Source organism: Scophthalmus maximus, chromosome 1 (genome assembly GCF_022379125.1).
Source record: "Scophthalmus maximus strain ysfricsl-2021 chromosome 1, ASM2237912v1, whole genome shotgun sequence".
In the NCBI taxonomy this organism is placed as follows: Eukaryota; Metazoa; Chordata; class Actinopteri; order Pleuronectiformes; family Scophthalmidae; genus Scophthalmus; species Scophthalmus maximus.
The window spans coordinates 24,349,283-24,365,282 of record NC_061515.1 but is presented as its reverse complement, the minus strand read 5'-3'; the positions used below and the strand labels follow the sequence as shown (position 1 = coordinate 24,365,282).

Below are 16,000 nucleotides of genomic sequence, written 5' to 3'. Positions count from 1 at the left end.
TTGCAAAACTGAAGTCACTAGTATCGCCACCTGAGTTGGAGAGCATCACTCATCAATTCTTTATCTTCCAGACTCGACTACTGCGATCCCCTCTTCACCTGCTGCGACGCCGCTGACCAGAACCTGCAAGGTGACCTACATCACACCCATCCTATGCTCTTTACATTGGCCTAATTCCAGTGTGGGGGAAATGTTAGGAGAAGAGTTAAAAAAACAAAAAAAACAGAAGATGAAGTGCTTTAAAAAGAGATTTGAGTGGCGATAAATGGGTGTCATAATGTAATATTACAGTGAAGAGCAAATAGTTAGGTTGCACACGATAAGATAAGATGAGATAGAACTGTATTCATCCCGCGCTGGAGAAATGTACTTGTTACAGCAACGGATTATCATAGCAAAAATATACAATAAAAGAATACACAAATTAAAACATGTACAAGCTATAAGTCTGGTCATACTGCAGATTGATCCCCTTGTCAACAAGGAATGTCTCCTCCTGCCGTGTGGATTCAAGTCTGGTATATCTCATACCTCTGTGACATAGAGCTCCATTGTTGTCCAAAAATATTAAAACACCACTTGCACACACTGTTGCACTGGATGATCCTTAATCACCATGAACACACACACACACTGTTTGTTTTGAATCAGTTACACACACACACACACACACACACACACAATGACGAACAACATATATATATATATATATATATATATATATATATATATGTATGTATGTATATATATATATATATATGTATGTATGTGTGTATATATATGTATGTATGAATGTATATATATGTATGTATATATGTATATATGTATATATATATGTGTGTGTGTGTATATATATATATATATATATATATATATGTGTGTGTGTTCACCTCACTTCACCTTAAAGAAAGGGTTTGCCATCCTACTCTCAGGCTCATCCCAGAGGTGTTTCCATGGTTACGGACGAAAACACCTGCTGACAACTGGCAAAAATGGAGGCCAAAATGTCTCATAATTTCTCTTTCGCTGTTGGCAATGAGAAGAGAAGGCATTTGTCAAGGCTGCAGAAGAACTGCAAATCCCCCCAAAAATATTATCCCCTGCAATAGTTACTCTCCTGTCTGGATTTCCCAGAGACAATATCCTTCTGACTGTCTTCTGCTGATGAAGGGCGATTACAAAGAACACACTGCAAGCTCAAATTGTTGAAAAAGGCCAACGTGTGTGTAATGGGCCAGGACACATGGATGACACCATGATGATGCCATGTGGCCGGTGGCCCCTGTGATCGGCAACACGCGGCCCGGCTTTCACTGCGATGCGAGACCGGGTTTCACTGTTGGTGATAGTTGCTGGATTGAACAATTTTTTCTTGACTCTGCAAATATCTCCACAGACAAGTGCTGGGGGAATAAATCATCCCCAGAGTAGGAAATCAATCTTTAACCACGCTAATCCACAAAAGCCGAGGTCCTCGCAACCTCACAGCATCAGAAACCGCCACGACGTGCAGGTCTGTCACAACGGTTTCCTCGATGAGAAAATGAGAAAGATTTTGTTTATATTTTGCTTTTTTCTCTCTGAGATCCACCAATTAATTTCGTATAGGAAAAAAAGAGCATGCATGTTAATCGTCGTTTAATTTTCTCCTTTTTCTGGTGGTGCAGTGGGAAAGATTAATTTCCAAATTCTCCTTGGAGATGTGCTTCACAGCCCACAGGTGGCTGGTAACATCCACTCAGCAACATATACATTTGCACATAAATACGTGAATATAGTACATATATGCAAAATGTGTCTTTGTCATAGGCTTTATGTGATAGGGCTGATTATGGTATGTCACACAGCTCAGTCAAATCATTAAAATTATTCATGTACTTGTTATTTCTGGTATTTAGATGCAGTTATCTAGTCTGGAAATTAGTTATGAGCTATTCATTAATTTTGACATTATATTTTTTCATGTGGTTGTGTCAATGTACATAAAACCTCCACATTAGTGCCATTTCTGCATATTGTACTTTACAATATCTTATACAAGCCACGACTAAAAAGAAAAGCTGCACCACTCTCACATGCAGAAGTTGGAAGGACAGCAGTAAATATATGGGATATTTTGTAAAAGTGCTTCTCTGATGGTTTAAGTCAAAGAATCTTTAAGTACAGTACGAGGCGATTTCAGCATTTCCCGACAGACACGTCTTTTTTAAGCAAAAACATGATTTGTATGATGATCACGTGTTTTGTTTTTTTTACGTGACAGAGCCCAGAGGACATTCCACAGTAAATATTCTCATGTGTCACGGTGGATAAAGGCTGCTGGGTCCGCGGCGTCACGTCGTGAATGGAGCAGCTACAACAAGTGTCACTAGCTCTGAGACCCGCGTTGTTCATGTATTGATTGAACTGAATGTGACGTGAGTCGATATCACAGCTGATTTTTTTTTATTATTTTTTTTTTCCGACGAACACAGCCCCCGTTGACATTTATGAGTCATTTACATCAGTCTTTAGGTGACAACACACTAGTGGGAGTCCTCAACGGGACAATGATTTCAGAAATCTAGGGCACAGGCCTTCAGTAGGAACCCCTGTCTAAAATGATTTGTGCGTGTGTGTTGTGTGTGTGTGTGTGTGTGTGTGTGCTTGTGTGTGTGCCATACTGATAATGAAAACATGGATTACAATTTTTTTTTCTATTTTGAACAAACAACAAATCTTTTTATTTTTTTATTAGACAAAGGAAGCAAGACTGCAAAAAAAAGAAATCATTTCAGATGTGTTATAGTCATATTAACATAAAACCTGATTTTTACTTCAGTAAGTCAGATCTGTCATTCGCTTATTTGCAATATACAATTATTATTATTAAGTGAAGAGGAATTATTTTGTTACTCATCTGCATAAGAATGGAAACGGTTCAGATGGTTTTGAAATGACGGTCATGGCTCATGGAGTAACTATAGTTTGTTGTGACTTGGTTCAGCCCAAATAGATGTAGTAACTTATAATGTAATGAACCATGTCAGCACAGTGCCGTATTTACTAAAAATAACTATAAAAGCTTTTAGTACAAGCTTACCTCACATTAGGGCCTGTTACCTCATGCAGTTGAGTTATCAAAGGCTGCCAGTCACAACTGGAGGACATACGGTCATAAAGTTATCGACTGGACTTCATTTAGAAGTCAGCTGTTTGGCTGGCAGCTGGCATTTATGGAAAGCGCCGGGTTCAGGAGTTCTCTCCAGTTAATTTATTCAAGGCAAAGGACTAAGATTAACAACTGGGCAAAATGGGCAACGACCTCAAATTCACTATTTATATAATTTGTCATGATGGAATTGATTGCAAATATGTGTGTTAATAGTGCCTGTTAAAAAAATCCCAAATAAATGACAATAAATTATACATATATACAGTATACAGTATATACATATAACAGACCATAGTTTAATACCAGGTCTTTCCAGGGTATGACTGCATACTGTACGAACAAACACACGCACGCACAAGCAGTAAGGAAACCCTGTGGTGGACACAGTCAACTCTTTGAATATTAATTGCCACAAGAAAGGAACGTATCTGTTAATTCATGTAACCGCTTATTTAACTCTGTGTTATAACCTTATTACTATATCACTGTGATCATAGAAGAGCATTTTATTCCACTGATGATACGGAAAGGGATTACATTTTTTAAAAATATTTTATAAATTACATTTACAGACACTCTCGGTATACTGCCTCGAGCAAGCCAATCTCTGGTGTTTAAGTCCACCACGGGATGTTCATCATTGGCTGTCTACAAGTGTGTTTACACAATGATAAAAAATTCCATATGATATGGAGAGTGCAGCCGCTTTCATGGCAGCACAGAACTAGTGGAACATTGTTATGTCTCGTTGCTGTCAAGTTTCTGTTCTTAGTTCGTTTCATGTTTTCTGTTAGTTTTTCCAGTTCCTGTTTTATTTTGCAGATTCTCTATTCTCCCATGTGTTGTCTTGTTTTACTCCCTGTCTTATTTTTTTTTTATTGTAAATGTTTCTGTGACAAACTGACACGGCGTACCGTATTTACACTAACGTGGCATGTTATAATAAACTGTCCTTCAGACAGCTCTGGCGGAATATGGAGCTCTCCTAAGCACACACACACACACACACGGGAGATTGCGAACATTGTTCTAGCTCAAAATGATTGTAGGAGATAGGTCTCATGAATACCAATGAAGGCGTTCGTTGTCATTTGCATTTCAATCATTGTAAAATGATCCTGTCAGAGGCACCCTGTCCTCCTAACGATGAAATGTCACAGGCACTTTGAACCACAGCTGCTGATAATTGGCTACATATACAAATCTATATATTAAACTTGAACAGCATGCTGCGTTTGCCTGTATGTTTCTTTTTTTTAATTTGTTACCCATGTACGTTCACATTTTTTCTTTTCGGCAAATAAAAGATTCTGAAGCATCATTTGGACCATGGTGGAGGTTCGCCCCATCGAACCTACGCCATAACATACAGTATGCAAGTATGCATAACATACAGTATGCAAACAGTGGGTACAGTTTGTACATGTCTGAAAAAACACTTTGTGTGAAGTAGTTCTTGTCAAGTATAACCCCGCCTTTAGAAACACCCACATATCTGTACCTGCTTATCCCACCTCGCACTGGGTAGAGGACAATCACAATCAGGCCCTACTTGCTATGGAAGTAACATCCAGAGGAAACCCTCTTCTCCTCCTCCTCCTCCTTCTTCTTCCCAAGAAGAGACAGTTTCAGCAGCTATTTCTAAACCGTTAACGAGACTGAGGTGCCCTTCCTTTTCCTCACGTAATCATCACCATGTGCACAAGTCATTTTATGTTTTGGGAGGGTTCCCTCGATCAAAAGCCACTCATGTATGTGTCCAGCCATTGTCACGTGCAGTAACACACAATCAAAGAGACGTATGGATGTAAGAGACGTTATTCCTGCAAGCGGACTGAGATAACAACCTGTTAATCTGTCCAAACGCATATCAACGACAAAGCCTAATCCCATCAACGCCAAAACTGACTGTACCAATAACGATGTCTGCGATGTACCCGATCCTAATCCTAATTTTTTTTTTCCATAACGCAAACTGTATGTACTGTTGTCCTGTTAAGAAAGAAGTTGTGTCGCCGGATGAGAGCCTGAGGCCCCGGTTGCTTATCACGGCCGCTCACTCCTCCGCCAGTTTCCCTGTCCAGCTTAATCGTCGGAGGGCCGGTTGCTATGGCCACTGCCGATGGGGGAACGAGCAGATGCATCTAAACAAGCAACAGAATGCCAGGGATAAATAATGAGCTATTGTTTAAAGTAAGCGACATGTGGAGGAGCAAAGCCTCACACAAAGACACGCACAGACCTGATGACCCATCAATCCATCCATCCATTAGCTGCACCACTTATCCTTTGAGGGGCTGCCACGGTTGGGGGGTGGGTCTGGAGCCAATGCCAGCTTACATATGAGTTGTATGTTAAATACACTGGGGGGGGTAACAACAATGAACACAGCATGACATGTCTATATATAAGTAAAATCAGTGAGAAACGGACGGTGTGGCAGAGTGCTGAAATAAATGCTAAGTGGATAGCGTAATGAGTTGCGTTATATACATACAGTAGGTAATTGTGTATGTGCGTGTGTACACATCTGTATACAGTATACACAGCCTGCTTTTTATTTATATGTGACAAGTGATGAATGAACTATGCATGTTCTTGCACAATGTGTGTTTGAAACTCATATCAATACAGTTTGTTGATACGTGGGTGTTTCGGTATCAGAGGGTGACTACTCATTACTCAGGCATTGCTTCTGATTTAACACGACTGATTTACTGTTCATCTGAGTGATGGCACGTGAGAACAAACTGTTATTTGTGTGTCTGGTTTTTCCGGTGTTCAGTGTTCTGCACCGCCTAGGGGTACAAGTCCAGCATGGTCGGGCAGATGGGATCCTTTCCGCAGTCCTGGCTGTCCTTTGTGGTCTGAACTTGTTAACCACCAGACAGCGGTGGATGTCCAGAGAACAGACTCGCTGATCGCAGTGTAGAACTGGAACAGCGTTGCTCCTGAGGTCCACTGTCATCTCCACGGAAGCAGGAGTTGACTCCAGAGACCAGTGCTCTCCCGGACTTCTTGGATGATGTTGCTGAAGCAGAAGTCCTCCTTGCATATGTCCCTGGGGAGTCAAGGGGATGACTGAAGTCCTGTGTTGTAGTCCCATCAATTGACCTGTCTGTTTGGTAGGCAAAGAGGAGGTCTCTCAAAAGACTTAATGACCACAGACATCAGGGCAACTGGTCTGGGGGGGGTATTTGGGCGGGTTGTGGCAGAGGCTTTGCTCTATCGATAATCGAGAGGTCTGGATTTTTGTGCTCCCTGCTGGTTATCCGTCCGGGGTGTTGTGACGCCTCACTCACACAGGCCCGAAGTGGGCTGTAACTCACTCACTGTGTAGCACTGTGTGATGAAGTTCAGCTTGCTTGCTTCAAGCAGTGCAGGTAGTGACAGACTGAATCAAGTTCCGCCCTCAGAGATCACCGCGGAGAGACCGCTCAGTACGACAAACCAGTGCAAAATCACTCAAGTTGACGTTGCTCGACTGCCGCCCGCTTCCAACTCTGGCCTCAACTCGTCTCATGAACGCCGCGCTGCAGCCATAATGCTGAAGAATGCCAAACACTTTGGGAGCGCTGAGGCTCTCGCTGGATTTCAATCATGGCGCACAGTGGACTCAGCATTTGTTTGCTTGTCGATTCCGGCGCTAATTGCTGCCGCAGTTACGTTAAGCAATGCAAGTTTTAGTGTGTACTATTGTTAGTAACTGTTTTACTGGAAAACTCCAAAAAAATAAAACAACAACTCCGCTTTAGTCTTGCCTTTAGTTCCTCTGGTTTGAACTGATGACAAACCATCGCCCACTGCCCCTTAAAGAGTCTTTGCACATCACTGGCAGTCACATGGAAGGGCTGTTGCTCAAAGGGTAGAAGGCATAGTCCATCGTTGGAAGGTCTAAGTGTTGTATGAGTGTGTGACTGTGATTAGCAGTGTAAATTCATCATAAGAAAAATAACTGTATGAAGGCGGTCCATTTACTATAGTCAAGCAAAGCATCGAATGAAAGCTCAATCTACCATTGCTGTTCACATGCAGCTGATTTAGTGAAGAAAAAAACATGAACACATTTGTTTAAAGAAGAAAAAGTACATCTGCGACTGCTGAACGCTCCACTGTGATCCAAATACAGCACGATTAAAGATTAAAAATATTGTATTTTACTGCCATGTCCTAGTCTCTGTTGGTTACAGCTGTGTGTAACCCACTCTGTGTGTTTGTGTGTGTGTGTGTGTGTGTGTGTGTGTGTGTGTGTGTGTGTGTGTGTGTGTGTGTGTGTGTGTGTGTGTGTGTGTGTGTCCTGGGGGGTGACATACAACAGGACATCTTACTGTGCCCTAATGTGAAATAAACTGTATCAACGTATCATCATGTATCATCCAGGCAAAAAACAACCCCCGTCAGTCACGTGTTTGTGTGCATGTGGTTTGGACAGATCAGCCAACATCTGTCTGCTCGCCAATCCGCGCCTCATCACCGTCCTGTCAGACGAATATGTTCAACTATTGTATTGTGCGATCGGAGCTTTATGCATTGGGAATCGCACACAGTGTGGGACAAATGGACGGATCGAATCGCGATGTATTACATCTGCAACAGTTTGGTCAGGTTTAGCCCCACTTTGCCTTTTTGACACTAAATGACTTTTGTGTCAGGGAAAACTGGGGTCAGCGTTAATATCCATGAAATGAAAAAAAACACACAAAAAAAACCCAATTTGCTGCATTTGTTCCCCGACATGACAGGAATCTGTAATAACATTTGGAACATGCAGGAGGAGCGGATTATGGAGCGATGTCGTGTGCCTGTTGCAAATGTTTGACTTTCATTTTCAACGACATGACTTTCATCCTGGGACCAAGTGGGGCAGCAGCAGTTTGTCAAAGCTGAACAAGACTCTTGCAGGACAAATCATAAACCAGGGGAGGTAACCACGATTAACAGAGGACGCGCAGAGAACTGCGGCGCGGGCACAAATTTGGTAGGAGTTGGAACACGTCGGACCAGTCTCCGTCAGTCACCGTGGAACGACAACTCATTCAGAGTGACCATCGTCTCGTGAAGTGTGAGGCCGTTGTTCCTCTCCGCTAAAGATGGCGAGGGAAAGCAGCATTTCCTTTCAACCACCGAATGAGTCGAAGCTCAGCTGCACCGGGGGCAGATATTCAGAGCGTTTTAGGAATCCATTCCCTCGGGGAATCATCAGTTCTCACACAATTCCAATGCAGACCTCAGCAGCAACACCTTTTATGGGCACAAACCCCCCCCCCCCCACCACTTCCCTTTTCCTCAAAATCCACATCCAGATATCCACACCACCATCTTGTGGCTGCCCGGGTAGAGATGCGCGCTGAGGGGCTGCAGGAAGATGCCCGTCTTCACCGGGGACACACAAGAGTTGTGGGGAGGAAGAAAAAAAAACTACCAAAAAACGCAGGTGTGAAATTGCTTTTAAACGCTTTGCTGTCTCGGGGGGGCGGGGGACGGGGGGACGGGGGGGGGGGGGGGGGGGGGGGGACGCGCTTTCGTGCTGCTCGATCGCAACCTGCCTCTCTCGTCGCCCTGTTGCGTCAAAGTTACCCGAGCTGTTGCCCCCCCCCCCCCCCCCCCCTTGTCTACAAAACACAGATTTACATGCGTGATGGAAAAATGGTGAGAAGAGATCTGGCCGCCTGTGAACAGCATCTTTCACTGCAGTCCTCTTCTTTCTTTTTTGGGGGTTTTGTTATCAGTCCTCCCTTTAGAAAAATGCGTAAAGTGCGCAAGGACGAACAGAACAGAAGCTACTGCGTTTTTTCTCTCTTCTTTTTTCTTCCTTTTTCTGAGAAAAAAAAAACTCCACATTGTGTTCCACGATATTTTCCGAAGAAGTTGCGATCCAGTGAATGTCTCTGGGTGAATTGTCCCCCGTGGATAATGGCTCCACGGGGGACAATTCATCCAGCGCGTCCGGACGAGCCGTCAAATGAGGACGTGGATGAGGAGGAGGACGAGGAGGAGGAGGGGGGGGAGGAGGGGGGTCAGCGCCCGAAGACGCACAGACATTCGGCCGCCTGTTCATACGTTTAGCCCGATTTGCGGACGGCTGGAAGGCATCGGCGGCGCACTCACCTCAATCTCCGCCGTCCGACTCTCTGACGCAAGTCCCCACTTCAGGCGCAAATGTACGCCACATCGGGGGGAAGAGAAAGACGAAAAAAAAGGCAATAAAGTCCACGTCCAGCCTGCTGCTCGGCAAATCCAAAGTCGGGAGCGCAGTCCCGGCGCCACTGAAGGCAGCCCCAACTATACGTCCTGTGCGCGTGCGTAAGTGCGCGCGCGTGTGTGTGTGTGTGTCGGGCGCACAATATAGATGCGGCTTGATCAGCGCAGGAGATGTTTCAATGAGTCATCGCAGAGGCACTGGAAACGGTGCTGAATCTAATTGCTCATAGAGGGAGTGCGTCGCGAGGACAAGATTAGTGATAGAGAAACCAGGTCTCTCTCTCTCTCTCTCTCTCTCCCTCGCTCTCTCTCTCCATCTCTCTCTCTCCCGCTCGCTTGCCATTGGACTACGCCGACTGAAATTTACTAAGCCCGCAGCCAATGGATTGCCGCATTCTCTCCATCACCCCCCTAAGCAGCCCCTGTGCTGTGGCAGCGCTGGCACGGAGCGTGGAACATGGCACGGGCCGGGGTCCAGGCCCCCGTGCCTCCCACGGGCCCCATCTGAGCTGCATGACATACACACAGCGTCACTATGTGACGTAAAAAAAGAAAGAAAGGAAAACGGCCCTTTCAGTTGCAACTCCTGTCGTGGTTTTGGTTCGAGTGTCTGTGCATGAAGCACAACACCTCATGTTCATGACATGCTGCGAGTTCAGGGGTCGGACTAACACAATAAATGGCCCCATGGCAAGCAGGACCCCTCGTCAGAATGGTAAATGGACTGCATTTGTATACCAATGATCTTCCTATATCATTGTTTTTTTTTTAAATGTGTTTTGTTGACAGATTTACTTCAATCATCTTCCATCACGTGTCACGGGGTGGCTCCGAACCCCCCGGCCTCCTCATGGGAAGACTGGCGCTCTACCAAGGGGGCACGTCTCTTAGCCTGTCCGCGACTGAGGTGGGCCACCGTTACACGTGCATGACAAAACTAAACATGCAAGTATTAGGACCCCCCCCCCCCCCTTCCAAAAAATCGTGCTTGGTGACATTCTAAAAACAACGTGTAGTGATCAAGGCTGATGGAGCCAGGATGGTTGGGTGAAATGAGCCGCAATGTCTCACGAACCTGAGGGCTGACGGCGGGTGGTCCATTTCTGATTTTATCGTTGTATCGCACTATAGATTGTTTGCGTTACATCGCTTTACTTAGTTTAAAAATGTCTATTTTAGGTATTTTACATGGTCTATTGCTGAAGAAGCATTGATCACTTTGAGGGGGGGGGGGGTACATTTTGCCCCACATGGGGATGAAAATAATTCACACATACAGAAAATTGTTGAATTGGCAAGCCAAGAACCACACATGTGCATTTGATGGCCAATTGCTAAAACAGAGCTAAGAGCATTTTTGGGGGGGGGTATTTTATATCCTACATGTGCTATGCAAGGACTAGTAATAAACAATCTTCATTAAAAAAAATCCTCATCAAGTAGCAGGGTGATAAATCTGCAATATTTCTAACCAGGTGCTGTGTTTGAGCCCAACCAGACTATACAACCGCATAGTGAAGGCGGATCGGAAAACACTTTTGGAGACAATGTAGCCACATCCTGGATGACGTTGGTCTATCAGAGTAAGACTCTTTGTGTGCAGCCATTGTGGTGCGATAACAAAGTCATGCGACACCTAATAACACCTTTCTAACGTACGGATCTGTCAACTGTTATTATACAACTGGGGCGTTTTCATTCAATAAAGTGGCTGAAATTGATGTGGGGTTCCGGGACATTAGGATGCTCAATGATGCATTTGGACCCAGGACATTATTAATTAAACATTTTTATACACATCCTTAAAGTCACCCTTGTGTCCCTGACCTATTGAATAACTCCTGCTTTTCTGGTATGATTGTCTTTTTTTCATGGATATACACCTATTTCTTGCGATTCACACATATTCATTATCACCGATGATACCCGTTTCCTTGGACAGCCTGGATCTATTTTTCATAACGGTAGAAGTCTGGCAACGGATGCCAGGCCCTTTGAAGTCGCATCGGGATTCTCTGTGATATCGAGGTCAAGTTCACTTCATATCAGCCTGAATAAAATCGATTGTCACCACCGTGATGTCAGTGAAAACAAGCATACTGAACAGTGGAGCGAGAGCCCGAGGAGGAGGCAGGCTGAGAGCTGTGCGGAAGGCAGGCCTCCCTTTGATGCCGTCATCGTTTATTCCCTCTCCCCGCATCATAACCCCCTCACGCCTCTGAAGTTTCGGCTCCCGTCTGCGGCTCGGCCCAGATTGACTGTGTGACTTTGCATGAGGCCGACGATGGGGGGCCGCGACTGCTGCCGGGGCGAAGACGATATCAAATGTTTTCGCAGGATTGCAAATCCACCTGCAACCGGTGGCAGTGGAGCCCTGAGTGTGACACATGCGACCTTTCTCCCTGTGTATTAGCAGGCATGGTGCATGATGGGACTGCCACCGGTGATTCCATCATCCAAACTGCAGCCAGGGGTGGCCGCTCCAAATGAGGTGCCGTGATTCTGCTACAGTTGTACAATTTAGAATCTGTGTTTCAGGCAAGAAATTCGAGAGATGTACTGGTCAATTTTGAGATGTTAAGCTATTTTTGATAATATGACTTCTTATAGAAAACAAAACTACTTTCCTGAGGAGGCTGGGTTCCTTTGCACTGAGGAAGTCTTCTGTCACCATGGGCCACAAGACTCTTCAACACCTCCAAGCGATGGCGGGATGATGGTGACTGAACACCTTATGTTTTATATATTTTCAAGTTTATTATAGCGCTCCCAGGATTGCTGCTTTCATCACACCCAGATATTTGTCATACTCATACACAGTTATGCCATTGTGCCAAACAGTACAATCGTTGTGTTCCCTCCCTCTTTGTTACCAGATTTTCAAAAGTCACGTCATATACGAATCATTTCCCATCATGCGACTCGTTTGAATATATTCATTCGGCTCTCCCACATCTTCCCAACCACCTGGTTTGCAGGCTTTAATGTTGTACATGTCTTGCTGCCAGGCCCAAACTGAGGTAACCCTCGTGAAATCACTATGACATCACCAATCCTGACAAAAGCGTCCAGCAGAACCACAGGACACATGGGGATACAAGCATGTGTATGCGGCAGTGGAGAAAGGGAAATGTAAATCCAGCAGTGAGTGGAGTGTGTGCGGACGGAGAGGGCATGTGGCTGTCACACCTCCAGAGTTACAGCAGCGCCACAAGATGAAGGCACGCAGTTTGGCGTTTCATACTTCACAGAGGACAAGCTCGCCTATGAAGATTTAGACAAACGGTGGCAGAGACCCAGGCAGAGAGACGGAGACAGGAGGCGAGGGGTGTGTGTGTGTGTGTGAGTGGTTGGAGGGGGGGGGCGGGATCTGAGACGCCGGGGTCTCCTCTCTTCCTCTGTGTTTAAGCACAGACGATTCCTGTCGCCTCGGGGTGGCACACAGATACACGAAGGCGGTAAAGAGGCCGCCGAGGCATGGCGACGGGGTTTTTTTTTTCAGGAGCAGCCAGCTCTCCTTGTGTTGACATGTGAAGACGAGGACAAGGTCTCTTTGGCGAACACTTGGTGCAGTTTGTCTGCCTTTATTGGATTTTTGACACGGAGTCGTCTGCTGTGTCGATGCAGCGGTGACGGAACAGATCGCTTCCCTCTCCAACCTGGTCGACAGTAGCCGCTCCTGCGCTGCTCAGTGCTGTTGAGTGAACAGGCGGAGACTCTTTGTGTGTTTGCTTCATGCTCCCAGGACACCGGGTTCAAATGCCACCTTCAAATCCAGATATTTTGTGGTAAAGTTCACACTAATTATCCCCCCCGCCCCCCCAAAAAACCCCTCTATTTCTTAACTCTCCTAGTAGCACATGGTTCGGTCAAACGATGAAATGGTCTAATTATGTGGCTGTGTGAACAATTACTGTTAATCTCTCAGAAGCAGAGGACGGAGCTTGATGTCCTGCCACCACAAAGCCTTTTTTGGGGGTGGGGGGGTTGGGGGGTCTTGGAATATGTGCACAGTAATCCTATAGGAATTAAATCCATGTATATTCCACACCTCGTGATATCGGTCCAGTTTTATCATCCAGAGAAGGAGGCAGTGTTCCTTTACACACACTCCATGCATATGGATCAGTGCATCCAGCTTTTGTGTTTTTCATCATTTCATGGACCTGCATTAAGTGTCTGTTTGTAGTTACCAGGTGCACATATAGTAGAACCTCTGTGTTGAACATTGACCAGGGTTTCTTGTTGGTTGATACCGTTGCACATTATGTCTTACTTTCTCACTAGAGACCAGTGCATGTTCAACCCTCATAGTTGGCATTTTAGTCACTTAAACTTGACCCAATCTTAACCACAGAACTGGTTATATCCTGACCTTTTGAAAAGCATTAACTAAGAAACCGTATTTGTTTTAATCTACATATAAGACGCTGATGCTACGCTCAGACTGAAATTTGCCAGGCAAAATAGGAAAGGAGTGTTCATGGCGAGTGGGCAAACAGCAGCAGTCCACAAAGTTGTAAATTATAGGGTTTCATGGCATGCTACTGTCTGTGCTTCACTGCAGCTCTCTGCTGCTTGAGTTATTTCACTGTGCTGGTATAGAAACTAGAACATTGACATAGATGGCGGTCCCACGCTGGCCGAGAGCTTCGCGATTTCACCTGTCAAAGTTCAGTCTGATTGAACTCTGCACAAAGTGAAGTGGGCAGATCAAGTCACGACCGGAAAAAAATAAAAGTGTCTTCCACATCTGACAGATCTGGTCCAGTCAGACTGAGCCATAAAATACTCTTAACAGTCTTCTTCACACTGCGCATTCTGGAATAACGCAGCTCCTTCTCACACACACACACACACACACACACACACACATTGTTAACAAAGGGTTAACCCAAGCCCAGGGCGACATGACTCGCGCTGCACTTGTACCAGCCCCAGGTTAAATATCTGTCGGAGTGAAACCAGGCAGGACTTAATCAGCGCGACGCCTCATTTCACACTGGCACCTTGTAGTATTTGTGTTTAGCCAACTTTTTAGGCGGATAATCCCACAAACTCAGCGCTAACCCATGCTCCAGAGCGGGTCCAGCAGGCCCGAAGCTAAAGTCATGCAGCATAAGCCCGGGATTCTGTCAGTGACATTATCATAGATTTGTATATTTTGTTATATTACATTCATGTAGATCTGTTAACTCAAATTTAACCCGCTCTGGACATAATTGCATAAATTGCTATGGTGATTTAGTGTTGCATGAAACCCAGAGTTGGAAAATTGCAGGTGTTTAACAGGCAGAGAGGATGAAATCATAGGAGGTTTTTAAGTTGGATTCTGCATATATGGTTCATTGCATGAGCCTCAGAACAAACCTTTCTCGCTTCCTTTGATATATAAGACCGCTGACACACATTTAAAGAAATCAGCCTTTCAAAAAAAATGATTGGAAATGTGTGTGGAAATAGAATTTGGGGTTAAGTGCAATTCAAGTTGAATCGAAACAAAACATGTCAAGCTGCAAATCAGTTCGATGGAGGCTGTAGAAATCGGTCTCTGCGCCCTCGTACAGTGGAAGAGTTATTTTCAAATCAAACAAAGATCGCCTTGTTCTACGACTGTGACAAACTGTCACAGGAGGAACCTGAACTTGAAGAGTGAGCCAATCACAGACGTGCGGTCCTAAGTGGCGCTGCATGAATATATTCATATTTTTTTAGGGACAATGCACCCATGGAGATGGCAGTGCTGAATCTTCAGCAAACTAGCAACTGGTGACAGATGTGACAGATGTGACAGATGTGCCGGATGTGCGATCCTTCGCCTTAAAGGGAAATTCTGAAGCAAGAGTGGGCCCTAACCCAAGGAATTAAACGATGTGTCTCTCATTCTATCAAATCACACTAACACACACGGTGACAGCACGCTACCATGGAACTGTCCATCGGGAGAAAATGGGGTTGAGTGACTCATGAATCATGAATATCCGTCACTTAGACACTGAAAATGGACTGTATTTATGTTGTGCTTTTAGAGACTTGTTGACTACTTAAATGCTTTTTAAAAAAAAAAAATTTCAAAAGCGATTTAGGGTCATGTGTCTTGCCCAAGGAACCTTCAGTGTGCTGAATGGAAAGAGCGGGGATGGGACCACCAACCTTCCCATCTGTGGACGATCCGGCCAACCTCCTGAGCCCCAGGAAATCACGAAAAAGAGCAACAAGATCACATTAAACAGTGTGTCCATTGAAGGAGCATATGGATGAATTTATCTCCGCCAGCTATGAGATTCCCACTCAATATTTACAGTTCACATACAAGTTTACAAGCTACAGACCTAAATTATTATATCTGAAATGTAAATACTGTGCAATGGAATAATAACACTGCTGTGAATTCTGATGAAACTGTCAAATATGAATCCCTGCGTTAACAAATAGTCTCTTGTTATGTTTTCGACCAAACTAGATACAGTAAATAAGACATCTTCTAGAAATACATTGCTCCACACATTTCTCTGTACAGAAGAATAACATTCATCTCCTGAACAGATAACGGGCTGTCACTAATAAAGGCCTCTAACTGTTTTGCCTGATTGCAGTTAAGTACTGTAATCATATATACATTCATGTATTTCCTAGTCTTATCCA

The 16,000-nt window shown here is 44.7% G+C and overlaps 1 protein-coding gene across 1 annotated transcript in view; it reads right to left on the bottom strand.

Annotated features, from left to right (window-relative positions):
• The window catches only part of nlgn4xa (neuroligin 4 X-linked a), a 77,020-nt gene extending 67,253 nt beyond the window's left edge, over positions 1-9,767 (bottom strand). The window contains exon 1 of the mRNA XM_035638491.2: positions 9,263-9,767. The gene's annotated coding sequence lies outside the window, so the exon portion shown is untranslated. The remainder of the gene's footprint in view (positions 1-9,262) is intronic.
• Between the last annotated feature and the right edge of the window lie 6,233 nt (positions 9,768-16,000).